This window comes from Molossus molossus, unplaced genomic scaffold (assembly GCF_014108415.1).
Source record: "Molossus molossus isolate mMolMol1 unplaced genomic scaffold, mMolMol1.p scaffold_m16_p_10, whole genome shotgun sequence".
In the NCBI taxonomy this organism is placed as follows: Eukaryota; Metazoa; Chordata; class Mammalia; order Chiroptera; family Molossidae; genus Molossus; species Molossus molossus.
In genome coordinates, this window is record NW_023425345.1 from 72027830 (window position 1) to 72043872 (window position 16043).

The window sequence follows — 16043 nt, forward strand, 5'->3', positions numbered from 1 at the left end:
TAAGAGAGGATAAAAGAATTAATAACACTTGTGAAGGTCTCAGTGCGGTGGCTGAGACCTAATCGCAGGTCTATAGAACTCTACCCCTCCCCTGCTCCCACCTCACAACCACATTACTAACGGCCTATTTACAAGGGTAATTTTTACCCAGTACATCATGTCTAGTTATCAAGAAAAAATTACAAGGCATACCAAAAGCCAAAATAAAAAACCCAAACAAACACACAATTTGAAAAGACAGAGAGCAAGGATCAGAACCAGACATGTTAGGGAAGTTGAAATCATCAGACCAGGAATTTAAAGCAATTATGATTCATATGCTAAGGGTTCTAATGAGTAAAGTAGACAGAATGCAATAAGAGATGAGTAATGTAAGCAGAGAAATGGAAACCTAAGAACCAAGACAAACAAACAGAAAAACGCCAGAGACAACAAACAACAATGCCCTGATGAAAATGAAGAATACCTTTCATGGGCTGACAGGTAGACTGCACACAGCTGAGCAGAGGCTCTCGGAACTGGAGGCTTTCTCAGTAAAAACCTCCAACACTGAAAAGCAAAGAGAACAAAGACTAAAAAAAATAAATAAGTAAAGGACAGAATATCCAAGTACTATGGAACAATTTTGAAAACTATAATATACATTTAATAGGAATACCAGAAGGAAAAGAGGGAGAGAGGGAGAGAGGGAGAGAGAGAGAGAGAGAGAGAGAGAGAGAGAGAGAGAGAGAGAGAGAGAAAGAAAGAAAGAAAGAAAGAAAGAAAGAAAGAAAGAAAGAAAGAAAGAATTAGAAAAAACAATAAGCACTGGGAATTTTCCCAAATTAATGTCAGACACCAAACTGCAGATTCAGGAAGCTCAGGAAACAACAAGCAGAATAAATGCAAAAAAATAAAAAATAAAAAAAAAAACAACAAACAGACAAAAAAGCCTACAACTAGTTATATCATTTTTAAATTACAGAAAATCAAAGATCAAGAGGAAACCCTTACCTATACAAAAATAAAGATAAGAATTGCATCCAAGTTCTCTTTGTAAACCATGTAAGAGAGAAGAATGGAGTAAAACATCTAAGTGCTGAGAGAATATATAGACACATGAACTTAGAATTCTATCTCTGCGAAATTATTTTTCAAAAGTGAAGGAGAAATAAAGGCTTTCTCAGACAAACAAAAATGGAAGGAATTTGTTGACAGTAGACCTGCCTTACAAAAAAATTTAAAAAGAATGTTAAAAGAAGTTCTTTAGCGAGAAGGAAAATAAGATAGGTTAGAAATTTGATCTACATCTACATGAGGAAAGGAAGAGCATCAAAGAAGGAATAAGTAAAGGTAAGTAAAACTTTTATTTTTCTTATTTTTAATTGGTCTAATATCACAGTTTGTTCAAAACAATAATAGTAACAATGGGCTTGATCATATATGCTTATGTATATATCATATATGCATATGTGTGCTTATATATAAGGGAAATGGATGACAGCAATGATACAAGGGATGGGCAGGAGGAATTAGGAATAATTTGTTATTATGAGGTACTCACACTGCCAATGAAGAGTTATCGTGTTGTGTTATTTAATGGTAGACTTCCATTAGTTATAAATGTGTATTGCAAACTCTAGGTAACTACTAAAAAATTTAAAGAAAAAGTATAACTGATGCACTAAGAAAGAAGAGAAAATGGAATCATCTAAAATGCTCCGTTAACATAGACACAGACAACAGTATGATGATTACCAGAAGGGAAGAGAGGTGGGGGTGGGAGAGGTAGTAAAGGGTAAAGAGGGTCAAATATATGCTGATGGAAGGAGACTTGACTGTAGGTGGTACATATACAATATAATACACAAATGGTGTGTTATAGAATTGTACACCTGAAACCTATGTAATATTTGTTTTTTCTGGAAAAGCCTGACTTTATTTTTTTTAAATTTATCTTTATTGTTAAAAGTATTATATAGATGTCTTCCCTTTTTTCCCCTATCAATGCCCTCCACCCTGTTCCCAACCCCTCCCATGCCTTCACCAAATATCACCCCAATACATTTATATTATAAGTCTCAAAAAATAAATAAATAAAATAAAATGCTCGGTTAAAACCACAAAAGTCAGGCTGTGCCTGGGTGGTTCATTGGTTGGAGTGTCGTCCATACACCAAAAGGTTTCGAGTTCCATTCCTGGTCTGGGAACATACCTAAGTTGTAGGTTTGATCCCCAGTTGGAGTGTGTATATGGAGTCAACCTTTTGATCTCTCTCTATTTTTTTTCCTCTCTCTAAAATTAAATTTTAAACAAACATATCCTTGGCTGAAGGTAAAAAAAAAACTCACAAAGGCAGAAAAAGAGTGGAAGACAAAAATAGGAACAAAGGCCCTGCCGGGTTTTGCTCAGCAGTTAGAGCATTGGCCCGTGGACCAATGAGTTTTGGGTTTGGTTCCAGTTAAGGGCATATACCTCAGCTGCAATTCAGTTCCCAGCACTGGTCAGGGTCCTACGGGAGGCAACCAATTGATGTGTCTCTCTCACATTGATGTTTTCTCTCTCTCTTTCTTTCTCCTCCTCCTTCCCTCCCTTCCACTCTCTCTAAAAATCAATGGAAAAATGCCCTCACATTGATATTCTCTCTCTCTCTCTCTCTCTCTCTCTCTCCCCCCCTCTCCCCCCCTCCCTCCCTCCCACTGTGTCTGAAGATAAATGGAAAAATATTCTTGGGTGAGGATTTAAAAAAAAAAAAGGAACAAAGAACAAAGGCAACAAATAGAAAACAGTAATAAACATGGTAGGTATTAATTCAACTATATCAATAATCACTTTGAATTCCAGTGGCCTAAATGTACCAATTAAAAGATACAGACTACTACCCTGGCTGGTTTGGCTCAGCAGTTGGAGCATTGGCCCAGAGACCAGACAGTCCCGGGTTCAGTACCGCTAAGGGCACATACCTCAGTTGCAGTTTGTCCCCAGCCCAGGTTGGGGTCGTGTGGGTGGCACTCAGTCGATATGTCTCTCTCATGTCAATGTTTCTAGAGACTGCCAGAGTGGATCAAAAGACATGTCCCAACTATGTAGTCCACAAGAAACCCACTTCAAATATAAAGACACATTAGATTAAAAGTAAATGGAGAAAATATAGCATGGTAACACCAAACAAAGAAAAGCAAGAGTAGCCATATTACTTTCAAACAGAGCAGGTTTCAAAGTAATGAAAGTTATTAGGGATAAACAGGAGCATATCCAAGGTTTTCTAGATTTTTTCCTATTGATTTGCTAGGAGTTTACAGTTTTGCATTTCACATCTATGTCTGAGATTTATTTTGAATTAATTTTTACGATGGGTGTAAGGTCTAGATTTAATGTTTTTCACATGAATGTCCAGTTGTTACAGCACCATTTGGTCAAGAAACTATTTGTTGCTCAATTTTATTGCATTTGCTCCTTTATCAAAGATCGGCTGATTATTTTTATGTGGCTCTATTTATGGGCTCTCTTTCCTATTCTATTGATCTATTTGTCTTTTGGTTTGCTGATACAGCACTGTCTTTATAGATTTGATCAAATCCATAGAAGTAGGACACCAAGAGTGAACTCTAATGTAAACTGTAAGCTTTGGTTGGTTGTGATTTGTTCAATGTAGGTTCATCAGTTATAACAAATGTACCACTCTGGTGAGTAATGTTAGGCTATGCATATATGGGGGCAGGTGAATATAAAAAATCTTTGTACCTTCCTCTTAATTTTGCCCTGAACCTAAAGCAGCTAAAAAACGATAAATTCCTTTAGCAATAAAGTGTAAGACAAAAGATAGAAGCAAGCTTCATTTCCAAATATTTAGATGAAAATTTTAAAATAATTCCTGATTATAACTCAAGATACAAAATTATGCAGTAAGTTAGAAGGTCAGATAAGAATGTCTATAAATACAAAATTAAAGTTTTAAATCTACTTTCTAAATTTTCAAAGAAAATTAATGTTATTACTATTGAGAACAACCTGCCCTTTTATTATGTTATTGCATTTCTCACTAAGTTTTCAATGATAAACAGAATTCATCTGTCTGGTTTAACCTTAAAAATAGCGACCCTGGCCCTGGCCAGTTTGGCTCAGCGGTTAGAGCATCGGCCTGCGGTCCGGAGAGACCCGGGTTCGGTTCCCGCTAAGGGCACGTACTTCGGTTGCAGTTTGTCCCCGGCCCTGGTTGGTCGTGCGGGTGGCAGCCACTCGATGTGTCCCTTCACGTCGATGTTTCTCTCTCTCTCTCCCTTCCTCTCTCTCCCTCCCACTCTATCTGTACAAAAAATGGAAAAATATCCTCGGGTGAGGATAAAAAAAAAAAAAAAAATAGCGACCCTAGCTGGTTTGGCTCAGCAGTCAGAGCGCTGGCCCGTGGACCAGCATTGCAGGTTTGATTGCCGGCCAAGGGCATGTTACCTCAGTTGCAGGTTTGATCCTCCACCTGAAAAAAATTGCCTTTCTGTAACTTTGGTATTAAGAACTAGTATCATTAGAAATCTTTCATTTTTACTATTCACTCTGATGAGTGATATTGATAGAGGAGGCTATATATATGAGGGCAGTTATATACAGGAAATCTTTGTACTTTCTTCTTAATTTTGCTGTGAATCTAAAACTGCTATAAAACAATGTGTTCCTTTAAATATAGTATAAGATAAAAGATGGAATCTTTATTTCTAAATATTTAGATGGAAATTTTAAAATAATTGATAATAAAAGTATTTAAGCAAATATATGCAGTCTTTATAAGTAAAAAGGAGATATTCTTTACGTATTTTTTCTTATACAATTCTTTTGAATCAACCTTTGATAAAACTACATCTGCATGCTAATATGCTCTTGTTATCCCACACCCAGTAGGTGGCACTCTTTCTTTTGCACTAAGATCCAAATATCAAGAAAGTAAGGATAGATGGATGAATGAACAGAGCAAACCCTATCACTCTAAAATGCACTGTGCATTTTCAGCTAAATGGTTAGCTGAAGCACTCCTGTTGTTACCAATAATATAGGTCACCAGGACACCTGGGAAATGGAATAACTGGGTTGTCTGATCTGACAGGAAATTATTGCAGAGCTCCGTGGTATTTCAGTGCCGCAGGCCATAGGACAAATTTGTAGCTGATCAGAGAGTAAGTTCAAGAGTCAAGATGATACCAAACTATAAATTTGTATTCAAATCTCTGCTGAAGCTATAAGAAAATAAATGATTTAAGTTTTTAATCTCTTTTGATCTTTCAATGTTAATGTCATGGAGATTTTTAATAAGCAGAAAATTATAAAAAAAATAGAGAGATAGGAAATAGAGTAAGTGCCATATACTGTCTCTTAAAGAGTTGAAAGCACATTTTTAGATGTAATCTCATACAGAGAGATGATGTTTAATTTTTCAAAGTCTTGGCAAGTAAATCTAATAGTATTAGAAATATATATATATATATATTTTCTTTTTTCTTTTCAAAAGAAGTAAATATTCTACTCATCTTTTTCTTTCTGAGTATTGTCTTTGTCTCTCTCCACTTCAGACTTGGTTAGGGTATAGTTTATACTTTGGAAAGAGAGGTGCATATTTATTTCCACCTTTGTAAGGGTTATTTTTGTTTTTTCTTAACACCCTAGATTTAATATTTGTTTCATTGTGTCAATCTCATTCCTAAAACATTCTTTCTGGAATAAGATAAGGTAAAAATCAATAAATCAACAATTGTGGATAGATGGCTTACCAGACTTTAATTCCCAGCACATTGATCACACAAATCCTTCTTTTTGTGTACTTAGATTTTTATTATCGTTCACCAAACCATGACGTGAGTGCCCCCAGGCAAGAGGCATGTTTTATTCATCTTTATTCTACTTGCAAGGCCCAGCACAAGACTGCCACCTGGTAGGTATTCACGTTTATTTAATGATTAAGCAGATTAATGAATTAATTAAATCAGATTTCACTTTCCTTTACCTTTATGCCACATAGACCTTCTAACATTTATTCCTATAATAATAGAAATGTATTTTCATACTTCAGTAACTAACATTTCTAGTATTTCCAGTTTTATTAACTCCAAATTTTTTCCTATGCCTTTAACTTTTCTTATAGTTCATCCCTATACCTTTTTTTTAATCTAATCAGCACATGTATGCTTCATGTAAATTTTACCACACCTCATATTACACTTTGTATACATACTGGCCCTGAGCAGTTAGTGGGAGATGAAGGGAGAACAGATGGAGTAAACAGGAATTTATTCTATTGATACACAGTGGCCATATACTATGGGGCATGTTGCATTGTTAGAGGGACATTTCCTGATTACAAGTCAAGACTTCAAATTATGCAATAATTTAGAAATTCAGTTAAAAATTTCTATAAATACAAAACTGAGTTTTTAAAGCTACTTTCTAAATGTTCAAAGAAAATTGATGTTATTATTTTTGTTATTAGTGAGTCCAAGAACAACCTACCCTTCTGATTATGTTACTGCATTTCTCACTAAGTTTTGAATGATAAACAGGATTCATCTATCTGGGTTAACCTCAAAAATCAACTTTCTGTAACTTTGATATTGAGAATTATTATCATTAGAAATCTTTCATTGCTGCCATCTACACTCAATCTTCATATGGTTTATTTTATGCACGACCCCAGCCTCTATAAGTTGAAAATTATGGTCTCCTATAGATATCATTCTATCTTCAAGTGTATAGTAAGGAATTCCATCCCTGTAGAGAGATTTCCAGTTCAGTTTTCTTTAAATTAATTCATAAAAGAGTAATATTATTTAATTCATTATTCTCTTTTTCATTTTTGATGCTTGGTAATTAGTGTCTAATTCTAGTCTTGATTCTGCCATTGAGACCCTCTATTAGTTAAAAAAAATAACCTTTCTGAGTATTTGTTTCTTCATCTGGGCCTGGCTCCAGATTACTAAACCTGTCTCTACTTCCATTTTACTATCTTTATTGAAGTAAATTAAACAATAAAATTCAAAGGGAACATTTTAAGCACATTATATCATTTACAGAGAGTGTTCAGGAAGTACTGTAAGATTTAGATGCTACACATTCATTGAACTTCTACTGCTGCCGATCAGTGGCTTTGCTCATCATTTGTATGGAGATGATTAGTGCAAATCTCTTTCCTGGATGCCGGTTGCTCTTTTCCAAAGTTTCTAAGACGGTGATGCACCATGTACCTTTTTTTTGGGGGGGGGGGGGGGATGTGGGCTATGCAGCTTTGGAAAAATTAAGTACAGTGTTTATATTTCTTTTTTTTTATTTAAAATTTAAGTACAGTTAGTATATGATATACTAGTTATATTAGTTCAAGAATACAGAATAGTGATTCAACATTTGTATACCTTACAATGCGATCACCCCATTAATTCTAGCATTAATATCACAGTATTGTTGACTATATTCTCCTTTGCCTTTTTCTCCAATCTGCCCGCCCCTCTACCCTCTGGCAACCATCCCCCATCCCTTTGGTCTCTGTTTCTATGAGTCTGTTACTGTTTTGTTTTCTTAGATTCTACATATAAATGAAATCATAAAGTATTTCTCTTTTTCTGTCTAACTTATTTCATTCAGCATAATACCCTGTAGGTTCATCAATATTGTCTCAAATGGCAAGATTTCATTTTTTTTAATTGCTGTGTAATATTCAGTTGTGTGTGTGTGTCACATCTTCTTTACCCATTCATCTATTGATGGGCATCTAGGTCGCTGCTTTATCTTGGCTATTGTAAATAATAATGCAAAGAACACGGGGTGCCCTCACTGGAAGTGTGATCTTGGGTTTGATTTCCAGTCAAGGGCATGTACCTGGGTTGTAGGTTTGATCCCCCAGACCCAGTTGGGGTCATGCGGGAGGCAACCAATCAATGTGTCACTCTCACATAGATGTTTCTCTCCCCCCTCCCCTGCTTTCCATTCTATAAAAAATTCAATGGAAAAATATCCTCAGGTGAGGATTAAAAAAAAATCTAAATATTTTAAAAAAGAGAAAAAAAGAACATAGGGGTACATGTATCTTTTCAAATGAGTGTTTTCATTTTCTCTGGATAAATACCCAGAAGTGAAATTGTTGGGTCATCTGGTAGATCTATTTTCAGATTTTAGATTTCTTAACATAAATATCTTAAGCAATGATGAACTTGTGGACATGAAAATTATTTTTCTGGTCAATTTGTACTGTGTATATTAACAAAATCAATATATTAGAAAGACAAATATGTTTTTGTTGTAATACATTACCAATATTAACAGGTTCCTTGCACTTTCTATATTAGTTTTACAACATGATATACATATTAATAATAAAATTGTACAAACTTTACTAAGTATAAAGTGCTGGATACAAAGAATGGTACTAGTAGTGAGAACTCATTTACTTTTAAACTAATGTAATATCTTATCTACAATACTCCAGTTATTAGTACAGTTGAATCACTAGCTTTGTGATTATTAGTTCACATATAACTTAAACTTGCCTCCATGTGGTAATAATAAAAATAACTTTTTGAAGTTATTCAAGTAATAGTTATAGGGTGGACTTTTGCTCATTTTATCTCTCAGTGAATGGTACTACAGATAAATATTTTAATATATCATAAACTAGTTTAACTTATTTATAAAATGCTTACCCACTTGCTTATTAGTTTTAAGTGAAATCAACATGGAAAGTTGTATATTTTTAAGTCATTGTAAGTTTTCATGTACCTGTTAGCATAAATATGAACCAGGGTTTTTTAGACGTTGTCGTTCATGTCCCACATATGTTCTATGTACATTGACATGCAGTCAGAATATTTTGAATTGTTTTAGAGCCTGTCACACTTTAGTTGTACAACTTCGACTAATTTACTTCAACATCTTAGCCTTCATTCCTTGTAGAATAGGTATAATAATGTCCTCTTAAAATTTGTATAAATGTTAAACAAAAATATAGATACAATATTCAATAATTTTTCTAGTTTATATGTAAGGTGCTCAACAAATGTCAATTTTCTTCCTACCTAGTCTGTATGTATATGGACTACATTTCTCTTTATCTCAATAAAATGTGAAAATAATACTATCTACCTCATAGAATTATTGTAAAACAATATACAATTATGGGCTCAATAACTAATAATTGATCATTTTAAGTTATGAGTATTGTTACAGAAAGATCAATTCCCAGATATTATAGTAGGACCTTGCTGGATTTGTACATCCACCAATTAGGTAACACACCCTGAAATTAAACTGCTAGAATAAAAAGTAGATATAATATGGTTTGTCTACATAGAATTAAGATCTATAACATTATAATTAAATAACAAGAATGGCACCATCTTTAGTAATTCATATATGTTTAACAATAGTGGCAATTATCAAAGCCCAAAGAGATATAGCGTAAATAATCCAGTTGTGAGAAGTCTGCACACCTGTCTCCCATTTGCTTCATCTTGTAAACTATTTTAAAGACACAATTTATTTCTCCATTTTTTAAAATTTGTTTCCACAATGGTGACACAGATTAGGCATTGATTATCTGTGAGAAAAAATATAGACTGGTGAAAGACTATATATTCCACATAATGTCTTTGCTTCAGAAAGAAAATTTAAAAGTATCAATTTTTTCAACTTTATTTCTAGAAAAATTCCATATATTTGCACTTACAGCTTAGATATAGAAGGCATATTATTCAAAGCCAGAGGTTTAAAAAGGTTTCTTCTAAATAGTGATAGTGCTTGAAAGGTTAAGTCATAATAAAAATACCAATCATGATACCTCATAGTTGTTTTAATTTGCATCTCTCTGATGATTAGTGATATTGAGTATTTCTTCATCTGTCTCTTGGCCATTTGTGCGGGGGGGAAGGGGAGGAGGGTGTCAATGGGGAAAAAATGAAAAACATCTGTAACAAAAACAAATTAATAAATTAAAAAATACCAATTGTGAAAATATAGCTTCAGTTTTTAATATTCACAATTTAAAAAAATATTCGGATATTATTGTAAAATGTAGCCCATTAAAAAGCTAACTAACAATGCGGTTATATTTTATAATTTTGATTATGATTGGTGGAAATAGACTTCAATTTGTTTTAATCAGTGTGACCCAAAATGAGGCAAAGACAGCAGAAACAATCACAATTATTATGACATAGCCACATGAAAATTAGATTTTTAAAACTCAATGTTTAGAATTATTTTAAGCACAAAGATGTGTTTATAGAAAACCATAACATAACATGTTATTTTCAGGTAATGAAGGCAAGTCTCAGTACTGTCATAGAAGCTTCGGCCTGGGATGTTTTATTGTGATTTCCTCTAACGGTTTGTATGCAACCCTCAGCAACCTTTCTGGTCATTTTTCCAGGCACAATGACATCCTTCAATAATCTCCTTATCAACATCATAACAATAGCTATGCTATAATTTATTAGTAACCATATTCACTATTTAGAGCACAATTAGAGAATGCATTGGTAAATTTTATTATTTATGTTTTATTTTACATGAATAGTTGGAGTTGCTGCCGAACAATGATTTAAATAATAGGAAAGATTTAAAACAATGTTAGTCAATTAATGAGTTGTTCTTAGTGTTTTTTCTAAACCATTGCTTTGGTTTGTGGAGGATTTGCACTCCCTGCCTAAAAATATAGATGATGTTAAGAACTCTTAATTCCATAGCTTCTTACGGATGTTACAGAATCTGTCTTTAGGAGATGTATGCCTAAATAACCTGATAAGAAAATGTTTTCACTTTTAGGAAAATAACTTTAATAATGTGTTGGTTGAGATGAGACTGTTTCTATAACCCCGCCAATATGGAAATAAGTATACTTTTAAAGGAGTATAAATCCAGGACCAGGAAAATGAGAATATGCTATGCAGAAGACAGATTTCAGCATTTTTTTTTTTGTTTATCCTCACTCAAGGACATTTTTCCATATCTTGTTCACACAGAGTTGGAGGGAGAGAGAGAGAAACATCAATGTGAAAGGGACACATCAGTGGCTGCCTCCCACAGGTACGTGCACTTAGCGGGAAACGAACCCCCGTCTCTCTGGACCACAGGCCCATGTTCTAACCGCTGAGCAAACCGGCCAGGGCAGATGTCAGCAATTTTTAAAAAATATGTTTTTATTAATTTTTTTTAGAACGAGAGGAAGGGGGAGAGAGGTAGAAACATCAATGAGAGAGAAACATCCATTGGCTGCCTCCTGCATGCCCCCCACTGGGGATCAGGCCCACCACTCGGGTATGCCCTGACCTGAACGCAACAGGGACCTCTCAGTGCATGGAGTGATGCCCAGCGAGCGTGGATTGGCTCCTTAGAAGCACAGTTTCCTTGGAAGATAAATGTTACAGTCTTAATGTACTTTATCAAAAAGTCGAGGACAGGCAGTGTGATAGGACATGTGTGCTACTTAGCTTAGATTTTAACCCAGGTACTAACAGAAAATGTCCAAACTAGGGGTGATCGGCTAAAATACTGAACAAGAAAATGCAGTTGACGACACAGGCCACTGCCTTTCGCTGCAAAGCCGGGGGGCTCACAGCAGAGGGTTGGGTCCGACCCTGGGGTCGCAGCAGAGCCCGGCTGGACTGCTCGCGCGCCGGGGTCCCCCCTAGTGCAGGCCCTTGCTTGGAAAAACCGCGGACCCCTGGGCTGCAAGTCTTTTCCCAACTGTAGCCTTGGGTTTTCGGGTGCCCAATGACAATTTATGTGGTCATTGCCTTCTTTGCACCTTCACCCTGTTCTTGGGGTCATGCTTCCTTTCTCTCCGCAGACAGAATGGAGTGCTGGGAGGCATGACCTGGTCACTGAACCTCCTCGGAGACATCACAGGAAAGGGCTGGCGCAGAGAAGAACCGAGCCCTGCTTGTCCGTGAACCGTGTCTGCGTACAAGGGAACTTTATAAGGTTGTAAAGGCTTCAATATCCTTGGAAGAAATCTTTCAAAACTATAATAAATGACAACTCACTACAAACCTTTCGGTATCAGGGAGGAAGAAGGTTGTTAAAGAAACTCAGACAAAAAATACAATGAGGACAAATGCTGCCAGACAAGACCAGAGAACAGGGTTTTCATGGGTTAAATTTCCTTGTTTAGTGCCATTTCTATACCATTTAGAAATGCTAAATTGGTATATTCTTTGTGAAAACTTTCCTTTTAAGTGAAATACAAGATAAATAAATATCTAAGTAGTAAGGCTGAATAAGAAAGAATGTAAAGTATACATCATTTAATAGCACTCTTATCAGTTGTTACATTTGTAATTTAATCATAAACATATTTGAGAATTACAAAGAGCTTAACCATGTTCTTCTGGTCTGTTGGCTTTGACATTCTGAAACATTTTCTAGGACTATTTTGTCCATGAAGTTTTAACCCTCTGTCAATGTTTCTTTGGAAATATTAGTACTGCTAGAGATGAGCCATCATTATCATATTGTAAATGAATGATATGAATATGTTCACATGATATGTCTGAGATTTTCTTCACAAAAAAATCAGTGCAGAATGGGGATGATGGAAAGTGGATTGGATGTAGACGAACAAGATTTACCCCTAACTTCTGTATGTGTTTCAAAATGTCTATAATAAAAAGTTAAGGAGAAAAAATTGCAGAAACTGCATATGGTGTTGAAACGTATTCAATTTAGGTCGCTGCTGTACTTTTATTTGCTTGCATTTTAAAAAATATTTTTTAAGAATTTAATCTTGCTTCCTAGATGAAATCATTTCAGTTATTGTTCATCTCAAACACAATGTTCAGTCTTAGTGTTAAAGATGGTTTGTCTTAGAGATTATATACTATAAAACAAACAAAAGAAAGTGTAGTTGAGTTGTGATCAGACAGCATTCTAAGGAAGTCCCACTCCAGATGAGGCTAATATACTTTTTTCTGTTATCCAATTTTTAATTAGCCCCCAAAGTTTGCCAGTTAATATACTAAATGGTAAAATTTATTGACTAGTTTGATATATCAGATATGAATTCTCATCATTGAAATTAAAATTATTCAAGATGGGGTCAGTGTATAAAATATTTTAGAGACTCTCCCACTTTGTATTAACTAGGTATGAGAAGCCAGCTAAGTCTATTCCCTGTACCTTGAAGGGTGCCTTGGGTTGAATCCTAAGTAAGTCCTATGTCCAGCTATGAACGCTGGAATGTTTTTGATAAATTCCAATTATTTGGGTTACAGAATCCTGCCCTGAAATTTTGGGATTTGCCCAAATTTATCACTCAAGCAAAGTGGTGATAAAAACATCCAAAGAACCAATAGCTGGGTCTGGCCAGTGTGGCTCAGTGGTTGAGCATCGACCCATGCACCAAGAGGTTGTCAGTTTGATTCCTGGTCAGATTGTGGGCCAAATCCCCAGTGAGGGGCATGCAGGATGCATGTTCTCTTTCATCGATGTTTCTATCTCTCTCTCCCTCCCCCTTCCTCTTCCTCTCTAAAATCAATAAAGAAAAAATAATAATAATTAAAAAAAAGAAAGAATAGCTGAAATGTCCTTGATTTTACAGAAAAGATTATATGAACTGTTTCTTTTGTGTTTGTAGATGAGGCAAAACTTGATTTAAGACTTTTTGTTTGTTTGTTTGTTTTGCAACCTGGTAGAAAGGTAACAAATTATGTTAGTTAATATCATTTACATCAGAATTTCTTCAATGGGCATCTATTATCTACCAAATAGAACTTAAAAATTGTTCATAATTGTTTTAGGTCAGTTCACAACAGTAGTTATTAAGAACAAAAACAAAAGGATCAGCCCTGGCCAGTTTTGCTCAGCGGTTAGAGCGTCGGCCTGTGGTTCAGAGAGACCTGGGTTCCTTTCCTGTAAGGGCATGTACCTTGGTTGCAGTTTGTTCCTGGCCCTGGTTGGGTTGTGCGGGTGGCAGCCACTCGATGTGTCCCTTTCACGTCGATGTTTCTCTCTCTCTTTCTCTTCCTCTCTCTCCCTCCTACTCTATCTGAATAAAAAATGGAAAAATGTCCTCGGGTGAGGATAAAAAAAAAAAACCCAAAAACAAAAGGATCAGCAGAAGGGTGCATAGGGATAAATAAAGCCCACATCCCCTCCCTTACCTTCACTGCTTCAATAGCCTCCTTTCCTACATTTACAGGAGAAAGTTTTTCTTAGGAGATATTGAACCAGAGAATCTCTGGCTTCTGGAACAAGGAGGAAGGCAAGGGAGTGGATGTCCGGATGCTACATGCGAAAGTCCCCAGTGCTTCTCTAGGATTTTATAGTGCTTCGATATCCAGTGCTGTCCCTGGGAGGCTGCAAGCCAGCTAATAATCCCAGGTCTGAGGTCCTTTATTGGATATACTGCCTTTCCCAATAAAAAGATGTCAAGACTTTGATATTTTGGGTCTCATGGTCAGGTTTCTATCCCAATAATCCTAAGGTGAAGCCTAACAGGAGTCCACAAACAACAGAGCTTCCCTTCATTCCTTAGTGCCTCATTCTTAGAGATGACTGCAGAGTGAAGCATCTCCAGGCAACTCAGTGACATTTCCAATGTGAATAAACAGACCAATACAAACAGATGAAATGAACTTCAGAAGAAATAGAGAAACTCAGGAAAAATGCAGGGAGTAGATAGAAGACATTTTCAAAAAATATAGCTTTGAGATAAGAGAAAATTATAAATTTATGAAATGAAAACAGGATGCTTTTTAGAAAAGTAATAATCACATTATTTAAAAAATAACTATTAGTATTAAAATGGTGGTGTATTTTAAACATCAAAAAAATGTTGAGGAAATAATTTAGAATATAGAATAAAGGACAAAAAGGTATAAACAAGAAAAGATTTTAAGAACCAGAGCTCCAACATCTAGCTAATAGAACTTTTTGGAAAGACAGAAAGAAAGAAAGGTAGATAGATTAGATGGATAGATAGATTAGATGGATAGATAGATTAGATGGATAGATAGATAGATAGATAGATAGATAGATAGATGATAGATAGAGAACATTTTAAAAAGAAATAATAAAATATATTTTTTCTCAGAACTGAAACACTGGGCTGAGAAACCATCCAGCAAAATGTAAGTGAAAAAAGGTCTAAAGCAAGGGATATCATCATGAAATTTCAAAAGTATTTAGATAAATCAATTTCAAATGCTCCCGGAGATTTAAAAGAAATAGGAGCTAAGGATACAATATATGCAATGTCAGGAATCAGAATGGTATGGGATTTTGCAGCATAAATATTAGAAATTGGAACACAATGGTATAATGACATCAAAATCTGAAGGAGAATTATTTCTAATTTAAGAGTTTTATACTCTGACACAATTCAATCACGAATGAGGGTAGAATAAAAAAATTTCAAACATAAAAGAGCTCAAAAAATATTTTTAAAAACTTGCTTCTCAGGGAAAGATGCCACAAGAAAATGTGCTCCGGCAAAATAATGGAGCAAACCAGGCCTGGGGGCCAAAAGGGGCTGGGGCATTCGACATTCAAGAAACACCAAGGGAACAATACTAAAAGCAAAGGGGATGATACCAATGGCCAAGTGCCAAGATGCCAACACTATAACAGGCCTAAGGAGCAACCAGTTAAGACCGGCAATTAACCTGCCACTGGGCACAGCACATAGTGATATGATCAGCTAGCCTTCAAATGACCAATCAAGGCTGCTACAGAGGCCTGATCACTGTGGTGCAGACAGCTCCGATGGGAGCAAAGTGGATTGTCACGGTGGTATCAACTGGTTTCTCTGTTAAGGCACTAGGTATAATGTTCTCAGTCATTTATATGTTTGGTAGTGACATATATTTTAAAACATTGAATATTAAATTATGCAATTCATATTACAAATCTTGCAGCTAAATAAAGGTGTAGAAATAGGAAAACATGGACTTAATATTACCATATTCTGGAAACATTCATCCAAATCAAGTTAATTTCAGGACATTTCAAGTACATAATTGCCTTTTTGTTAAAGTTTGGCTTAAAAAGTCCACAAACCCTTTTTAAGACCAATTGAATCTTAAGAAAACATATGGATA